This window comes from Manacus candei, unplaced genomic scaffold, assembly GCF_025592945.1.
Source record: "Manacus candei isolate 608988 ecotype Guabito, Panama unplaced genomic scaffold, ASM2559294v1 h1tg000077l, whole genome shotgun sequence".
Classification (NCBI taxonomy): domain Eukaryota; kingdom Metazoa; phylum Chordata; class Aves; order Passeriformes; family Pipridae; genus Manacus; species Manacus candei.
Window position 1 is genome coordinate 8,735,701 of NW_026138125.1, and position 13,885 is coordinate 8,749,585.

The 13,885-nt window shown below is 39.4% G+C and overlaps 1 protein-coding gene across 15 annotated transcripts in view; it reads right to left on the reverse strand.

Annotated features, from left to right (window-relative positions):
* The window catches only part of BAZ2B (bromodomain adjacent to zinc finger domain 2B), a 115,092-nt gene extending 108,062 nt beyond the window's left edge, over nt 1–7,030 (reverse strand). For 11 of the 15 annotated variants that reach the window (XM_051810369.1, XM_051810383.1, XM_051810382.1 and 8 more), the window contains exon 1: nt 6,876–7,029. The gene's annotated coding sequence lies outside the window, so the exon portion shown is untranslated. Of the gene's footprint in view, nt 1–6,789 lie in introns of all 15 variants that reach the window. The other 4 variants (XM_051810385.1, XM_051810373.1, XM_051810384.1 and 1 more) reach the window with 2 other exon arrangements.
* Between the last annotated feature and the right edge of the window lie 6,855 nt (nt 7,031–13,885).

A 13,885-nucleotide genomic window follows, 5' to 3' on the forward strand; every position in this document is an offset into this window, starting at 1 on the left:
GAGTACCGTGTCTTTGATTAATGAGTGCATGCTTGTGGAAAAGTGCAAGAACAGAAAATGGGGCAAAATCCACACAATTACGTCCCTCTGCATCTGATGGACCACTGCAATAATTTTTGTCAAACTAATTTTCTGTTGTAGAAAGAGTGAGGGCTGAGAAGGGGGTTGTGGAGTTATTTTGATTATTATACTTGGAAACTACACACCACTCTTCTAAAATAAGTATCTGGAAAACGCAATGCATTGTTTATTAAAGAATCTTTCAGTGTTAGAAAAACATTAATTCATTAATACCAATTGATTAATAAATAGGGTCACAATCAAAAAACATTAAAAGTGAAGAAAAAATACTCTTTAGAGGATTTCAAGGTTTTAGCTTCTCATCCAATAGTCTCACAACAGAGATTCAAGCTCAAGAATAGGTAGGCAGATTACTTTGTGCCTTTAAATTACTGTGTTAAATGCTGTAAAGAAAATCTAGCTTACACTTCCTGTAATTTACAAGAACACACTGGTAATTTGTGATTTAAATGATTCAAAAATGAAAATTCTTCATTATCCTTTCCAGCAATTCCAGAGCAGAACTACATTCTGTGTGAGGCTCCAAAAAGATGACAGCATTATTTCACAGTCATTACTTTATTTCTAAACCTATCTTCTTTCCCAAGGCTTTACGCTGCAAACATTACCCAGACAAGTCTTTATACTCAGCAGTCCCACTGATTTTAGTGGAACCATTACTAATGTAAACGGTTCATCAGGTAAACCATTTTTTCAGGCGGTGTCTTTACATTTTTAGAAATTTGAATTTTAAGGTTTTGGGTGATTCCTCCCTCAGGGGCTAGAAAAATCTCTGCAATCTCTTTTTTGCAAACTACCGAGGCTTAACCCATTCAGCTCTTTACAATGCCTGACCTACATCAAGTGAAAAGAGGTCTTATGTCCTTTACACACAGAAAACAAGACATTCAGGAGGCCCTGAAGGGTGTGAGTAGCAATGGGAGAAAGTCCACACTGAAGGCAACAGGCATCATCTGGACACGGACAAGCCCAGCATATCTTTTTCTAAGTACTTTCAGAGACTATGTTTGAGATCATCTGTCAGTAGGTAAGGTTTAAAAATGTATACTTTTCTTTGATGTTTGTCTTTTATCCAAAAAACTGAAAGACATTCAACATAAAAAGAGAAGAAACTGCTATGAGAAATTCTGTCAAATGCATAAATTAATTCGGTTAAACTAAGCAGGGAAAACCCCTGCATCTTCCTTTCCTGGTTGTTACATTAAAAAAACAAAACAAGCATAAGGCTTCCTCACACTCCAGGAGTGTTTGTTTCACCTGGTGGTTTCGTGAAATGCTAATATCACAAAATAAATCACAATTCCTCCTCCCTCCCTCAAAAAAGAAACAAAAATCTAAGTGATACCATAAAATTACTACAATGGTCTTCTGGCATTTTAATTTCCATTTAAATCTTAAAGGAATTGCAGTATCAGACTTAAAAAAGTATAGTTATTTTTTTCTTTTTAAGGACATTATATAATGCAAATTTAGGACAGTAAAGAGCTAAAACACTAAACAAGAACTTAACTCAGCTAACTGTGAAATTGTGTGATAACTGGATTATATGTTCTACATACCTTTTTTCACTTAAAACAGCAAAATACTGCATCTAGCCTGGCCCTTCTGCAGAGTGAACTTAATGAACACATGGTCCCAATTTCTTCTAATGACTATGTGCACTCAGCTTACCCACCCCACTGGCATTACTCTGCAGAATAACAAACCACGCATTTCCGTTTTCAAGGAAACAACTACCCAGCACACTAGAGATTAAACTGGGTGAAGGCAGCTCTTTTTTCTGCCTCTATCATCATCTTGTGATGTTGGTAAAAGACTAAACCCTTCCACAAATCAGAGTCCTTATCTCTATAACAGTGAATCTTACACAGCCTTGCCTCCATAAAAGTAATAAGAAACACAAATTTCAAAAATTAATGTGAACCCACTATTTTCCTTACACTAATCTTCTAGTGACTCCATATTGATTTGTTTGTTGCCTTTTTTTTTTAAATAAGCAGGCAAAAAATGGGGAGCAGGGTGGAGGAGGATCTACTTTAAGCTTACTAATACAGTATCCTTGTTTCTGCTTCTCATCTGTAAAGAGTAAACCCAGAGGAACTCCAAATGCCTATCACTCACTTAAAAAAAAGATGCACTTTCTTTCTACCATTACACAGAAAGAATACAACAAAAATAGGTCTAAAGTAAAAATGTAGTCTAACAAAAAATTTTTAAAGTACAGATGTTAATTACAAAAAGGATGTTTCATTTCCTTCTGTGATGCAGCAGGGAAGATCATCCGTACCCAAATTCTCAATACTGCATCATGTTCTTCAACATAAACTTCCAGTTTCTTTAAAATACATTGACCAACACATACTACATTTTGTCCATGTTCAGGATGTTGTAAACTATCAATCACAAAAATCACTGCTGTCCTTGATACCTGTTTCAGTGTTTCTTCTGGTGGCAATAAACAATCACAAACTAGTTGGTACTGTGGTATGACATAATTTACTGAATGTACTGCAGTAAAACAAAATTAACTAAGATGCTGAACCACACTTGGGAGAAAACTGGTAGACTTTGGGAATCTGCATTGGGCCAAATTATTTAAGCGATGAAAACACTAAGTATCACTCTTATGTAATCTATTAGAATAGTTTGCTGATTAAAAAAAAAAAGCACCCCATCACTATTTAGTTTTATTTAAAGATACCTGTATTAGGGCCTGGGAGACAATCACAGTGAAGCAATTTGAACACACAGCATTCACACAGTGAAGCCCTTCATGTGTGTGTGAGGGAGGGGTAGCAAACTGCATTGTGCATTGTACCTCCCAACAGTCAAGATCTCTTATTCCCAAATATGCCATCATAAGAAAATTAAAAAACTAAAAGTAGTCAGGTACTAATGCCTCCTTTCCTTCATTCAGGGATATTAGACAGGGAGCACAAACTTCTTTTTATCTGCAACTATGATATTCCACATTTTGCATAGGAAGAGAAAAGTAGCAACAAAGACGTTAACAATTGCAGTTCAAGCTGGGAGCCACTGTTCTGTTTCAATTCAATGACACCACTAATGGCTTCTTAGCAGTTCCACGAAATCAACCAGCTGTCAAGTCGATGCATCAGAAGGAACAGTTATGCACTCCCATAAGAAAAAGCAACACATCAGGATGTTTTGCAAAACATCTGCTCCTTTACACTGCAGTTCTGTAATAAACATGCAGACAAAGAAAACACAAGAAAGGTCAACAGGACCTAAAAAGGAAGACTTCCATTACTTTCTTATTGGCATTTTCAGTGTTCTTCATTAAGAAAAAAAAATTCAGTCTCCTAGCACTTTCTTCTTAGCAGTATAAGGATTAAACACATATACTGCAGTGGTCAACCAATGCTTTTTCCCCCTATTACATAAAAATATTGCTAACTTATCTTTTGAAAATGCAAAGCATTGTATTACATGTTCAAGAAAACCAAGCATTTCTCATCGAAAGGTACGAAGCACATATTTAGTTACCTTTCCTCTAACGCTACTCAAAACATTTTACAGTGGTATTGACAACCTACAATAATCTACATGGACAAATCCTAAAAACAACTACTTTTTCTGGGAACATTGACCTGTAAGGAACCCAGCACAGTGGAATTTAGTTTAAAAAAATAATCCGGCTGAGAAATACCAGTGTGCCGTAGTTTAGGAATGGTACTCTCCAATTTAGTGCTCTGACTGAAACTGCGCTGCTCACTTGCTCCTTCCCCGCCTCCCCCTCCCCTGCAAGATGGAGAGGAGAATTGGTAAAGATCAGGTCGAAATAAGAGCAATTTACTGGAAACAGCAATGAGATAAGAAAACGAACAGTAACAGCAACAGTACTAATGACAGAGGGTACAAGAAAGGAGTGATTCACATGGAAACAATAATTCGCAATCACTCCCTGTTTCCCTCCACCAAGCTACTCTGACCTGGAAGGAACCCCTTCTCCCAGGAACAGACTCCTTTTCCACCCCTTCCACTCTCCCCCCCCAAAAAATGACATGAAGTGGTACAGAATAACCTCTGGGGCCTGGCCATACCCCCTCCTGGCTATTGTAAAAATTAACCCTGTCTTGGCTGGAACCAGGACACAGTACCACAATTCCCGTTTATTTTCAATATACGATAGTCACAAAACCTTATTTTGTGCTATCTAGAACAGATCTGGGGTCAGGAATGAAAAGGTAACATTACCTGATCCTCTGAAGAAATATTTTTTAATTCTCCAGAGACTTCTGTTTACAATGAACTCCATCACAACATGATATGAATACTCCATTACTTACAAGGAATTGGTACCATCTATGATGAAACAAATATCCCCTGATTGAAGCAAACATAAAATTTCTTGAACACTGAAAATCCCTTAACAATTCCTACTGCTTCCTGTACATACACTTTACAAAAACTACCTTGGCTACAATTTTCTTAATATTATGTAGTTTATTGATTTTGCAGCAATTTGACAAAAACGTGTGCAGTTTTCTATGAGATGTCAAAACTATACTATCGTTTTCTGAAACTACTTATGCTGTTGCTCATCATTTATAATCTGTCCAATCTTCTAGACCTTTGTTCCATTTGCAATTTAGAATCACCCGTTGTACATGCTTTCAACTATTTAAACATTTTCATTTACCCGGTATTCACATAGCTAGTAAATACTGAATCCAACCACGCTTTCTGATGCATTTAAGAAAGAAAAATAAAGTAAGTAATATTTGACATTTGTTCCAACATAACCTTAAGTATGCTTTAAGTACATCATTCAATACTGACTTGGATATAAAAGCCTTGATGTACAAACAGCTGTTGCTATTACTTTCTATGTTAATTGTAGTCAATGTTTTTCCCAACCCTGAAGACAAAGAAAATGCAAATTAAATACAGTTTCGTGTTCTCGATTGTGTGACTTTAAATATGCAGCAAGTCAGATAAGCATAGAAAGAACAGAAAAACAGAACTTCACCTACAACAGCTATTCCTTATCAAATATCCCATGTTTCAATAAGTCATATCATGTGACCAGAAAAACTTTTCTGAGATAAAAAAATGTGCAATTGAGAAGTAAATTAACACAGCAGTACCTTTTATTGTTTTCCTTTTCACAACAACTGATGCAAAATGTATAGAAGATACAATTTGTTGTTGGCTTTTGGGCGCAGGGTTGTTGTAGGGTTGGGTTTTCTAATGAGTTTAGCACAGTAACTACATTTAGCAACCCACATTACACGGCACCTGGAACATAACCCAAACTACATGCAATATTTATAGGTACTTCCCAGGCGGAACCTTTTAATAACATAGGTTAATAAGTTTGTTACTTCCACACATGCCTCCCAAAATCTGTCATTTAAAAATGGACTTATGTATTTCCATGTTCCTCATATCAAGGAGATACTGTTTATTTCTCAGGGAAGATCCTGTACCAAGTGTTTCATCTAAGCTTCACATTAGATTACTACTTTCCGTAAACAAAAACAATGAAAATCTCCAGATAGTTCGTTATTTAACATAAGAACTTTAGAACGTTTACTTAAATAACCGAACAAGCATTACATATTAAACACTGAGGCCGGGACAGGAAAAGAAAAGAAATAGGCAAGGGGGGGCAGAATAACCCAAAAGCACGATTATTTCCCTGTTACGAAACCAGACACAAGATAAAGACGCATATTCACAATGTCCCCTGTGCGTGCAGTCTCAACTCGGAACCTTTCTCTTTAAAGTGAGGTTTACAACGCGTTAGATCAGGAATGCCGGGGGAAAGCACAGAGTCTTGGAAAAAAATCCCCTTAAACTTTACATGACGTCACTGTCTGTCCCCGTAACATTTCCTAAACTTTGAGACTTATCCAAAGGGCTTTCAAGATTTCTACTCGTTCCTTCCTAAAAGAGACGGACAGACTTTGGAATAAAAATTCGCCCAAGATGGCGAAAGGCTCGTTGTTTAGAGGGCAGAAAAATGGAGGATATTGTAATATACACAAAGGGATAAATTTCAACAACTCGGCCCAGCGCTGCAGCCGCTTGCTTCTCTTCACAAGGACGGGACACGCACAAAGCCGCGGGCAGAGGGGCCCGCGCCGCGCCCCGCACGGCGCGGGAGAAAGGGAGGAAGGGAGGGAGAGAAGGAGAGAGAGGGGGAAGGAGGGAGGGAGCGCGGACCGGCCGTGCGGGAGCGGGGGCTGCGGGGCCGGGCCCGCCCGCGGGGGCAGCGCGCGCTCCGGCCGCTGCCCCGCGGCCCCGCGGCCCTGCCCAGCGGCCGCTCCGCGCGGCCCCGCCGGGCGCAGCTCCGCGCCCGCGCAGCGCCGGGGCCGCCCTGACAGCGCCGGCCAAGGGGAGCGGGGCAGCGCCCGGCGGCCAGAGCGGAGCGCACCGCACCGCGCCACACAAAAGAGCCGTCCGGGGGCCGCCGGCAGCCGCCGCGCCGCCCCGGAGCCTCCGGGCGGCCGTCGGCAGAGACGTGACCGGCGCCGCCCGGCCGAGGCACGGGCGTGCGGCCACGAGTAAAGTTTAAAATCGCTCGGAACGCGGCCGTCCCATCTACAGACACCCGGGCTCCGGCCCTTTCCCGGGACTCGCCTCCGCCCGACCCCTCCGCCTGCCGCCCGCAGCCCTGCCAGGGCAGGGCCCCGCGGCGGGACCCGCGCTCGGCCCACACAACAAAGGGGCGATACGCACCGGCGGGGACGCGGCCGGCGAGGCTGGCGCTGCCCGAGCTCGGGCAGCCCGGCGCGGCAGGACGGCGTTCCGCGGCAGGCGCTCACCTGGGTAAAGCTGCCCCGCTCGGTGCGCGGCTCCCGCTCTCTCCCTCTCCCGCTCGCTCCGTCTCTCCCCTCCGCCGTGCGGTGCGGGCGGCGCGCGCCGGGCCGGCCCTTCCCGGCGCTCCCCGGAGCCGCGCGCGGCGCGCGGAGGGGGCGGGGGCGCGGGGACGCGCGCGGGCGGGGGCGCGCGCGGCGGCCGCCCCGAGCCGGCAGGTCCCTGGCGGGGGTCGGCGGCCCCGCGGCCCCGGTGACGTCACCGCCGGCGCTCCCCACAATGCCGGGCACGGGACGGGAGCCGCGACCCCCGCCCGCACCGGCATGCGCGGGGGGAAGCTGGGAACGGCCCGCCCTCTCCAAACAGCCTCGGAAAGTGTCGGCCGGCACTGGGGCGGTTTTTAATGAGGGCTTTATCGATCGGGGGAGACGCAGTTGCCCACCTCAAGAACCTACATCAGTTCTCACGCTGCAGATTAAGTTTAGGTTAGAAAAAAAATTAATATGGCAACAAAGAATCTGTGGTACAAAGAACTGCCAAATTGCCACCTACTAAAAAAAAAAAAAAGCTACCCGTTCCTTAAAGAGGAGACATTTTAAAGACACCGAGCAAATCGGTGGAAGCAACGTTCAACTTTTATGCTCCTGAGGTCCCAGATAAATTCAAGTAAAACAGGCGACAAGGGTGGCGGAATTAAGTTAAACTTACGGGGAAGTATTAACATTCACCAGCTGTTGACACAAGAACTAAAATAAAAAATACATCTTTTAATACCGATGTTCTTGCCTTGCCTGAAACAACCCATACAGGTTATTTGTAGAAAACTAGAAGCTGTGGTTTCCTACACCAACCCTTCACACTACACACGTGGTATCCTCCTTTTTTTCTTTTTTTCTTTCTTTGGCATAGTCTCAAACTCAGGCAGGGTTAAAGTACACGGCAAGAGCCAAAGGACTGCTCCCTACAAACCATAACACTATATAGTTATACCACGGTGCAGTGACAAAAATCCAAGTGATTTCAGTATGAGCTAGTAAAAACATACTTGTAGAATTCAAGAATATGAACAGCTCGTTAACCTTGTTAAATACTACATACAAGCACTTTAAAAATCAACAATATTTCTAAATAAAGCTGATCTCTGCATAAAGAAATATGCACATGTAGAAAGATGCCATTGTTTTCTGTTTCCTCTTAGCCACTGGCTGCGATTTTAATTGTGCTGGAGGATCTTCATTAGTATTAACACATGGGGAGATTTCACAAAGCTGCTTCATTAGGAGAAAAAAAAAAAAAAGCCTGGCAGACTAGGTCTTTTTGCATGCAATGAGAATGTCAGCCTTACCTCGGTCATTTGTAACATAATAAGTGCAAGCACAATGATTGCAATGCAGGAGCATTGGGGGAAGGGCAAAAATGCTGCCTAATACGGATACGAGAAAAGAAAGCTTCTCATTACACAGGAAAATGTATGCTAAAAATTAGTGGAGATGATGTCTCGTGAGACTCATGCTAAATACATTAACGTGCTGATATGTTTTTAATTATTATTTTTATACTAGTTTATTTCATTCCCAGGATTCACATCCAGCAGCAAAGGTTTGCTAGCTCTTATTGATTTTTTTTTGTCCACCACATTCCCTGAATACAGATTTTAATCGTTTCACTGCACCACACTCAGTAATTTCATTAAAAAATGGAAGCTTCCATCCCCAGAAAGGCATTTAATTTCAATGACACACGATTTCTTTTAGCAGCAAACTGTCTCAACTGTAAAAGCTGGCCTAAGGTTCAAATGCATAATTTAGTCCCAAGTTCTCCATGCTCTGCATTCCTTTGAAGCTATAATTTGACTAACTACCTAATAACTGTAATAAGGACAATGATTTCCTTATAATATGTTATTAACCCACATTTAATTAACTCAGAGGCCAAGCTCTGTACATGTTTGATTGGGTCAGTACCTCTCTAACCTCAAAATTTACTAATAATGGTCTTAAAAAAAGAGTGTGGGATAAGAATGTGTATAGGTATAATAAATAGCTGCTTTGCTCAGAATGTTATGCATCAGAAACTCACACATTTTCAAATACAACGATATTGTCACTCAGGAGATAACAGGATTTTATAGGGAGAAACAAAAAAATGGATTTAGATAATTCCTTATCAAATGTACTGGCTGTTTTGTAAATATTTGATATTGCTGCTTGTAACATTTAAAAACAATTCTACTATCTCTTATTGTTGCAACCTCTCTAAATACCCATTTGAGGTATATTTTTTGTTATTAATAAGAAAAACTGTATTATGTTGTGAAAAATAAAAATGTGTGTATGTTTGGACAATGTGAACACAGAACCACAGGCCCCAACACATACTTCTCTTCAAAAAGTTCAGTCAGCTATCCAAATTTACACCACGGGGATATATTTGACATCAAAATATGAACAGTCAACAATTTAATATAGTTTTAGCTAACTACATTGTATTTTATAGTCTACACCAAAATATGCTTAAAAAGTTACAGTTTTTCCACTGGTCACAAACAAATCAGTTCTACTACTGCAAAACTTACTAAGGTTTTAAAAATGGATTAACAATTCCTTTGTTTTAATATGCTTATTCAACAGAAGCTGTTGTTAGTGGATGCTACTGATGCATTTAAAGTGATTAACTATTACATCAGAAGGGTTCCTAGCTTTCAAATTTGGCTGTTCTCCCCCAGGCAATATTAAAGCTGTAATTCTCAATTTTAAAAAATGCAAATTCAAATGCAGCACATATACTACAAAAACAGGATTCTCTTTTCTTTTGCTTTCTTTTCATGATGAATTAATTACAAGTACAGTTAGCCTTTGCATTCTTTTCAGGCTTCCAGTGTAAATGCCATTAAAGAAAACCACCATGCCAGTTTTGTAGTTCCCTGAGTGTTTTTTGCTATGCTTGTTGACCCTATCATTAATAATTTTTTTTGAACGCATGATCTTAACTGCTGAACTGGGAGAAAACAGAAATAGAACAAGGACCATATTTACAGATATGTAACCTCACATTGGAATAACTACACTGATGTCACTACAGCCATTTACATACCATATATAAATGTCTAGAAGGTCAAACCCAAAATTCCTATGGGACTACTTAGGTGGAGTTGACTGTAATGATCTCCCCAAAGGCACAGTCAATTTAAGAAATTCTCTTCTCTACCTCTACTCACAGATTTGCAGCACAGGTTTATAGCCCTTCATTCGTTCAACTGTTTATGGGGCTACACTAAAGTTAAAACTCACACAAACATTTCCAAAATCTGATCTTGTAACATGGTCTGTTCTAGGCAGAGCTTCTTGTCCACCTAAGCAAACATGAAGTCTTTGAAAGCATTTTAAAAGTCTGTGCAGTATTCACTAGAGACTAGAAACTATACTATATGCTTTTGTTAACAGGTGTCCTGGTGTACTGTTTGCAAAGCATTCATTTTATTATTATGAAATATATTAAAACAGATTTGACATATGATAAGGACCAGCAGCAAGTTACCATCATTTAAAAATAACAAAATGTTTGCAAGGCTAGTAGGACTAATCTTTCCCCTGATGAAGGGTAGAAACAATTAGCATTTAATGCATGCTATTAATAAAAAAAATTAAAGGTTGATCTTCATAAAAACTTTAATATATCATTCAAGTGCAATATATCATTGCACAATTATGTTGTGCAATCTGGTTTTTAAAACACTACTTTTAAAAATATTGCATAGCCCTTTTGCTGCATTTACTCTGTGATTAGGAGGTTTATTGTCATCATAGATACTTGTTGGCATTTGCAGAGCTGATGCTGCCGCTCCCTGACAGCTATTTATACAATCTCAGATGTCTGAGTACTTCTGGCTTTGTGCTCTTACACTCCCGGTTTTATTATATCAAATGAGGATCTACTTCTCTTCACTGTAACGAATAAGGCTTGAGGTACAAAAGGCCAAGGGATCTTTAAAAGCACAAGTAAGTCTATATGAAGTATAAAACAAATGTGATAGCTTTGCGACTGGATAGATGTCTTCATCACTAAGTTGCTTTCGTTAAGAAATGCTGTGTAATTGTTGGAAGTCAGTATGTTGATAACTTTTCTTCTAAAGCTTTGTAAAGGTGCTGAGCTAAATGAATCCTCAAAACAGACGTAACTGGTTTGCAAAAAATACAGATTTGAAGGGCCAAGATAAGAACTTCTGAAGGATGGGGAAGAATCTAGATTGCAACTTCACACATACTATGAAAGCCTAGAAATCTTCCCTAAGGAGCTTCTGCATCAGCCTACGTTACAGACAATTTACGAAATACACTTAATGGAATGTGCACTCTTCTTACCACACATCTCACTGTGAAAGAGGCAAAATTAGCTACAAGTTGTTTCCCATCACTCCTCAATAGTTAAAGAATACTTCTGCTTGTCTTAAAAGATAGAGGACTCTATGACTTGTTCTGCCAATCCCATTTTAGCAGTGTCTCATACTCCAACCTTGCCTTCTATAGCTTCTCCGGCATCTCTTTCACATTTGTGAACAAAAATAGTCTTTTTATTAACTAATTTAATCTCCAAATGTCAGTTCAATCTAAATAATTAAGATATTAACCCTTTGAAAGTAGAGAGAGAGAAAAAAATGTTCCTCGCTTGGTCCCCTCTATACTGGTATTCCCGTTGCATTTTACTGTTGGCTCTGTCTTGTACTCAGAAGCAATGTTTGATTTTAGGTATTAGAGTGTTTTCAAGTGCAAGTTACTTCTACATTAGAAAAGACTTAGGTTACTTTTTTCTAACTGACTAGAAAAGCACCAGCCTTACCAATAGAAACGTTAGCAAATAAGGTACTGAAAATCTTTTATTACCACCACTACTGCTCACATTGTTCTATCAGAATGTTTGCAAAATAAAGTGACCAAAAGAGATACATAAAAACAAAAGAATCAGGGGTTACTTCTGTCTGTATAACTTTTCCCCCTAAGTGTTTCATAAGAAGTAAGCCAGGGAAATACTAACTTGCAAATTCAGTTAATTTTTATCTTCTTCCAAAAAATGGATGTTTTTTGCTATTTGGGCATATTTGGCCTTTCCCTTTCCCTATATATGTCTCCAAAATACCTTACATAACAGCCGGGTTAATTTTCTTGTGTCTATGAAGCTCTCTTTTTCTGGACCAAAATTAAAACTAGTTTTCTCTGATCAAGGGATATAGTGTGTGAGGGGGGTCCTGTTGCTTCTTTAACAAGTATTCAAAAAAGCCCACTTCAAAATCTAGTGTGAATCTGTAGTAATTACACCCACAAGTGAAAAGAAGCACTTTCAGGGTGGAGCACAACAGCTGTCACACAGCAGACAAGACTACACAATAGTTTAGGACAGGAAGTGATGGCATCTCTTATTAAACTATAGCTAAGTAGGAAATAACCTTGTGTAATTACCCAACTTGGGACCTGGCCAGGTCACAAGGATTAAGAACTTTTGCAAAAATTTCAACACACTCTTAGTTAATTATCCATGAACTTAATTTAAAAGCACAGCATATTACTACTGCACATATAGTGCAGTATGCACCGAAAGAAGCTATGGCAAATTATTTTGTCTGTAGATACATTTTCAAGTTGTACTTAGTCTACTTACTGTTCTTTAAATAATTTTATCCATAAAATGCCATGCAGTTGGCTGCCTTTAAAGCTACACCAAATTTATGTGTATTGTCTAGCTGATTTTTATATATTAAATCAGAATAATGCAAAACACCAATACTATGACACAACAGAGATTTTTTTGTTTGGGTGTTTGGGTGTGTGGTTGGGTTTTGGCTTTTCCCTTTTTTTTTTTTTTTTTTTAAAGGGACACATGCTGTCCAAGTTTTATTTGATTAAGATCTCAGGTGCCTGCAAAACCTATAGTTTTGAGGTGGAAACTCTCCTTGCTTATACAGTTCGGATTCTTCAGCTTCTAGCTCTTCTTCCAGTCTTTATTCTCTTGTTCCTTTTTGTGTTTGAAAATAATGCTGCTAAAGACATTATAAACATACTTTTATACTTTAAGAACTTGATGATACATCCATGAAACAGAAAATATGTCAAGCAGAATAAGGATTACTGTAGAAATGCTAAGCTGGAAGAGAAGTGCTTTGACAGTTCTCTTCATCCATTGGGATAATTACAACAATACCATCAAGTGAAATTCAGAGGACATGGGTCTAATGTTTAAGAATGTCCTTAGCATAAGAGAATCAACCAATTAGTATATTTAATTTTCCCCCGTATCATAAATGCTATTCTAGATGAGAGCTAGGTTGAAAGGCAAACTGTACAAAGGCCCTTAAAAGTTACATTCACTTGTTCTTCATTGCCTCAGAAACAGTAACCCTTAAATTTAAAATCTACTAACGATTATGTCCTTTTTATAGATAAAGGTAGACGGAACTAAGAGGTAGACGGAACTAAGAGCAAAAATCATAAGCTTGTGATTCTAAATCCTACAAAGCTCCACCTTCCAAATGCTAGAAAAAAAATGTAGGAAGAGTTTTCTACCAGGATTAGTTGCATATGTTGGTAAAGAAATACACATTCCGTAAACTGATTGTTTTCTGAGAATTTATAATAATACAGTTTCTCAGAGTTCAGAAGTAATCTTCCTGAATGCAGTACTATTGCCATTTAAAGAAAAAAATGTTTATCCTATCTCCAGGCCTTCAGAAACTCTTGCTAATCTGTTATTTCTTAATATGAGAACACTTTCTGCATCATCAGTTTGATTTCACATCTATTTACACTATCTTAGAACCCTCAGAACGTTATCACCATGCATGGCACAACATAACACAAATAAGGATCGTACTTCTCTCAGGACTACAGAGTGCTGAACTGCAGATCTAGAGATTATTATTGCAGCTATCAGAATTTTTTAAAGTGTTTCTGAAAAGTGTTTCTGAAAAGACTGAAACGTAGTATGGAAATTTTATACTGTTTTGTATATCAAATAGCTAACATTTCTT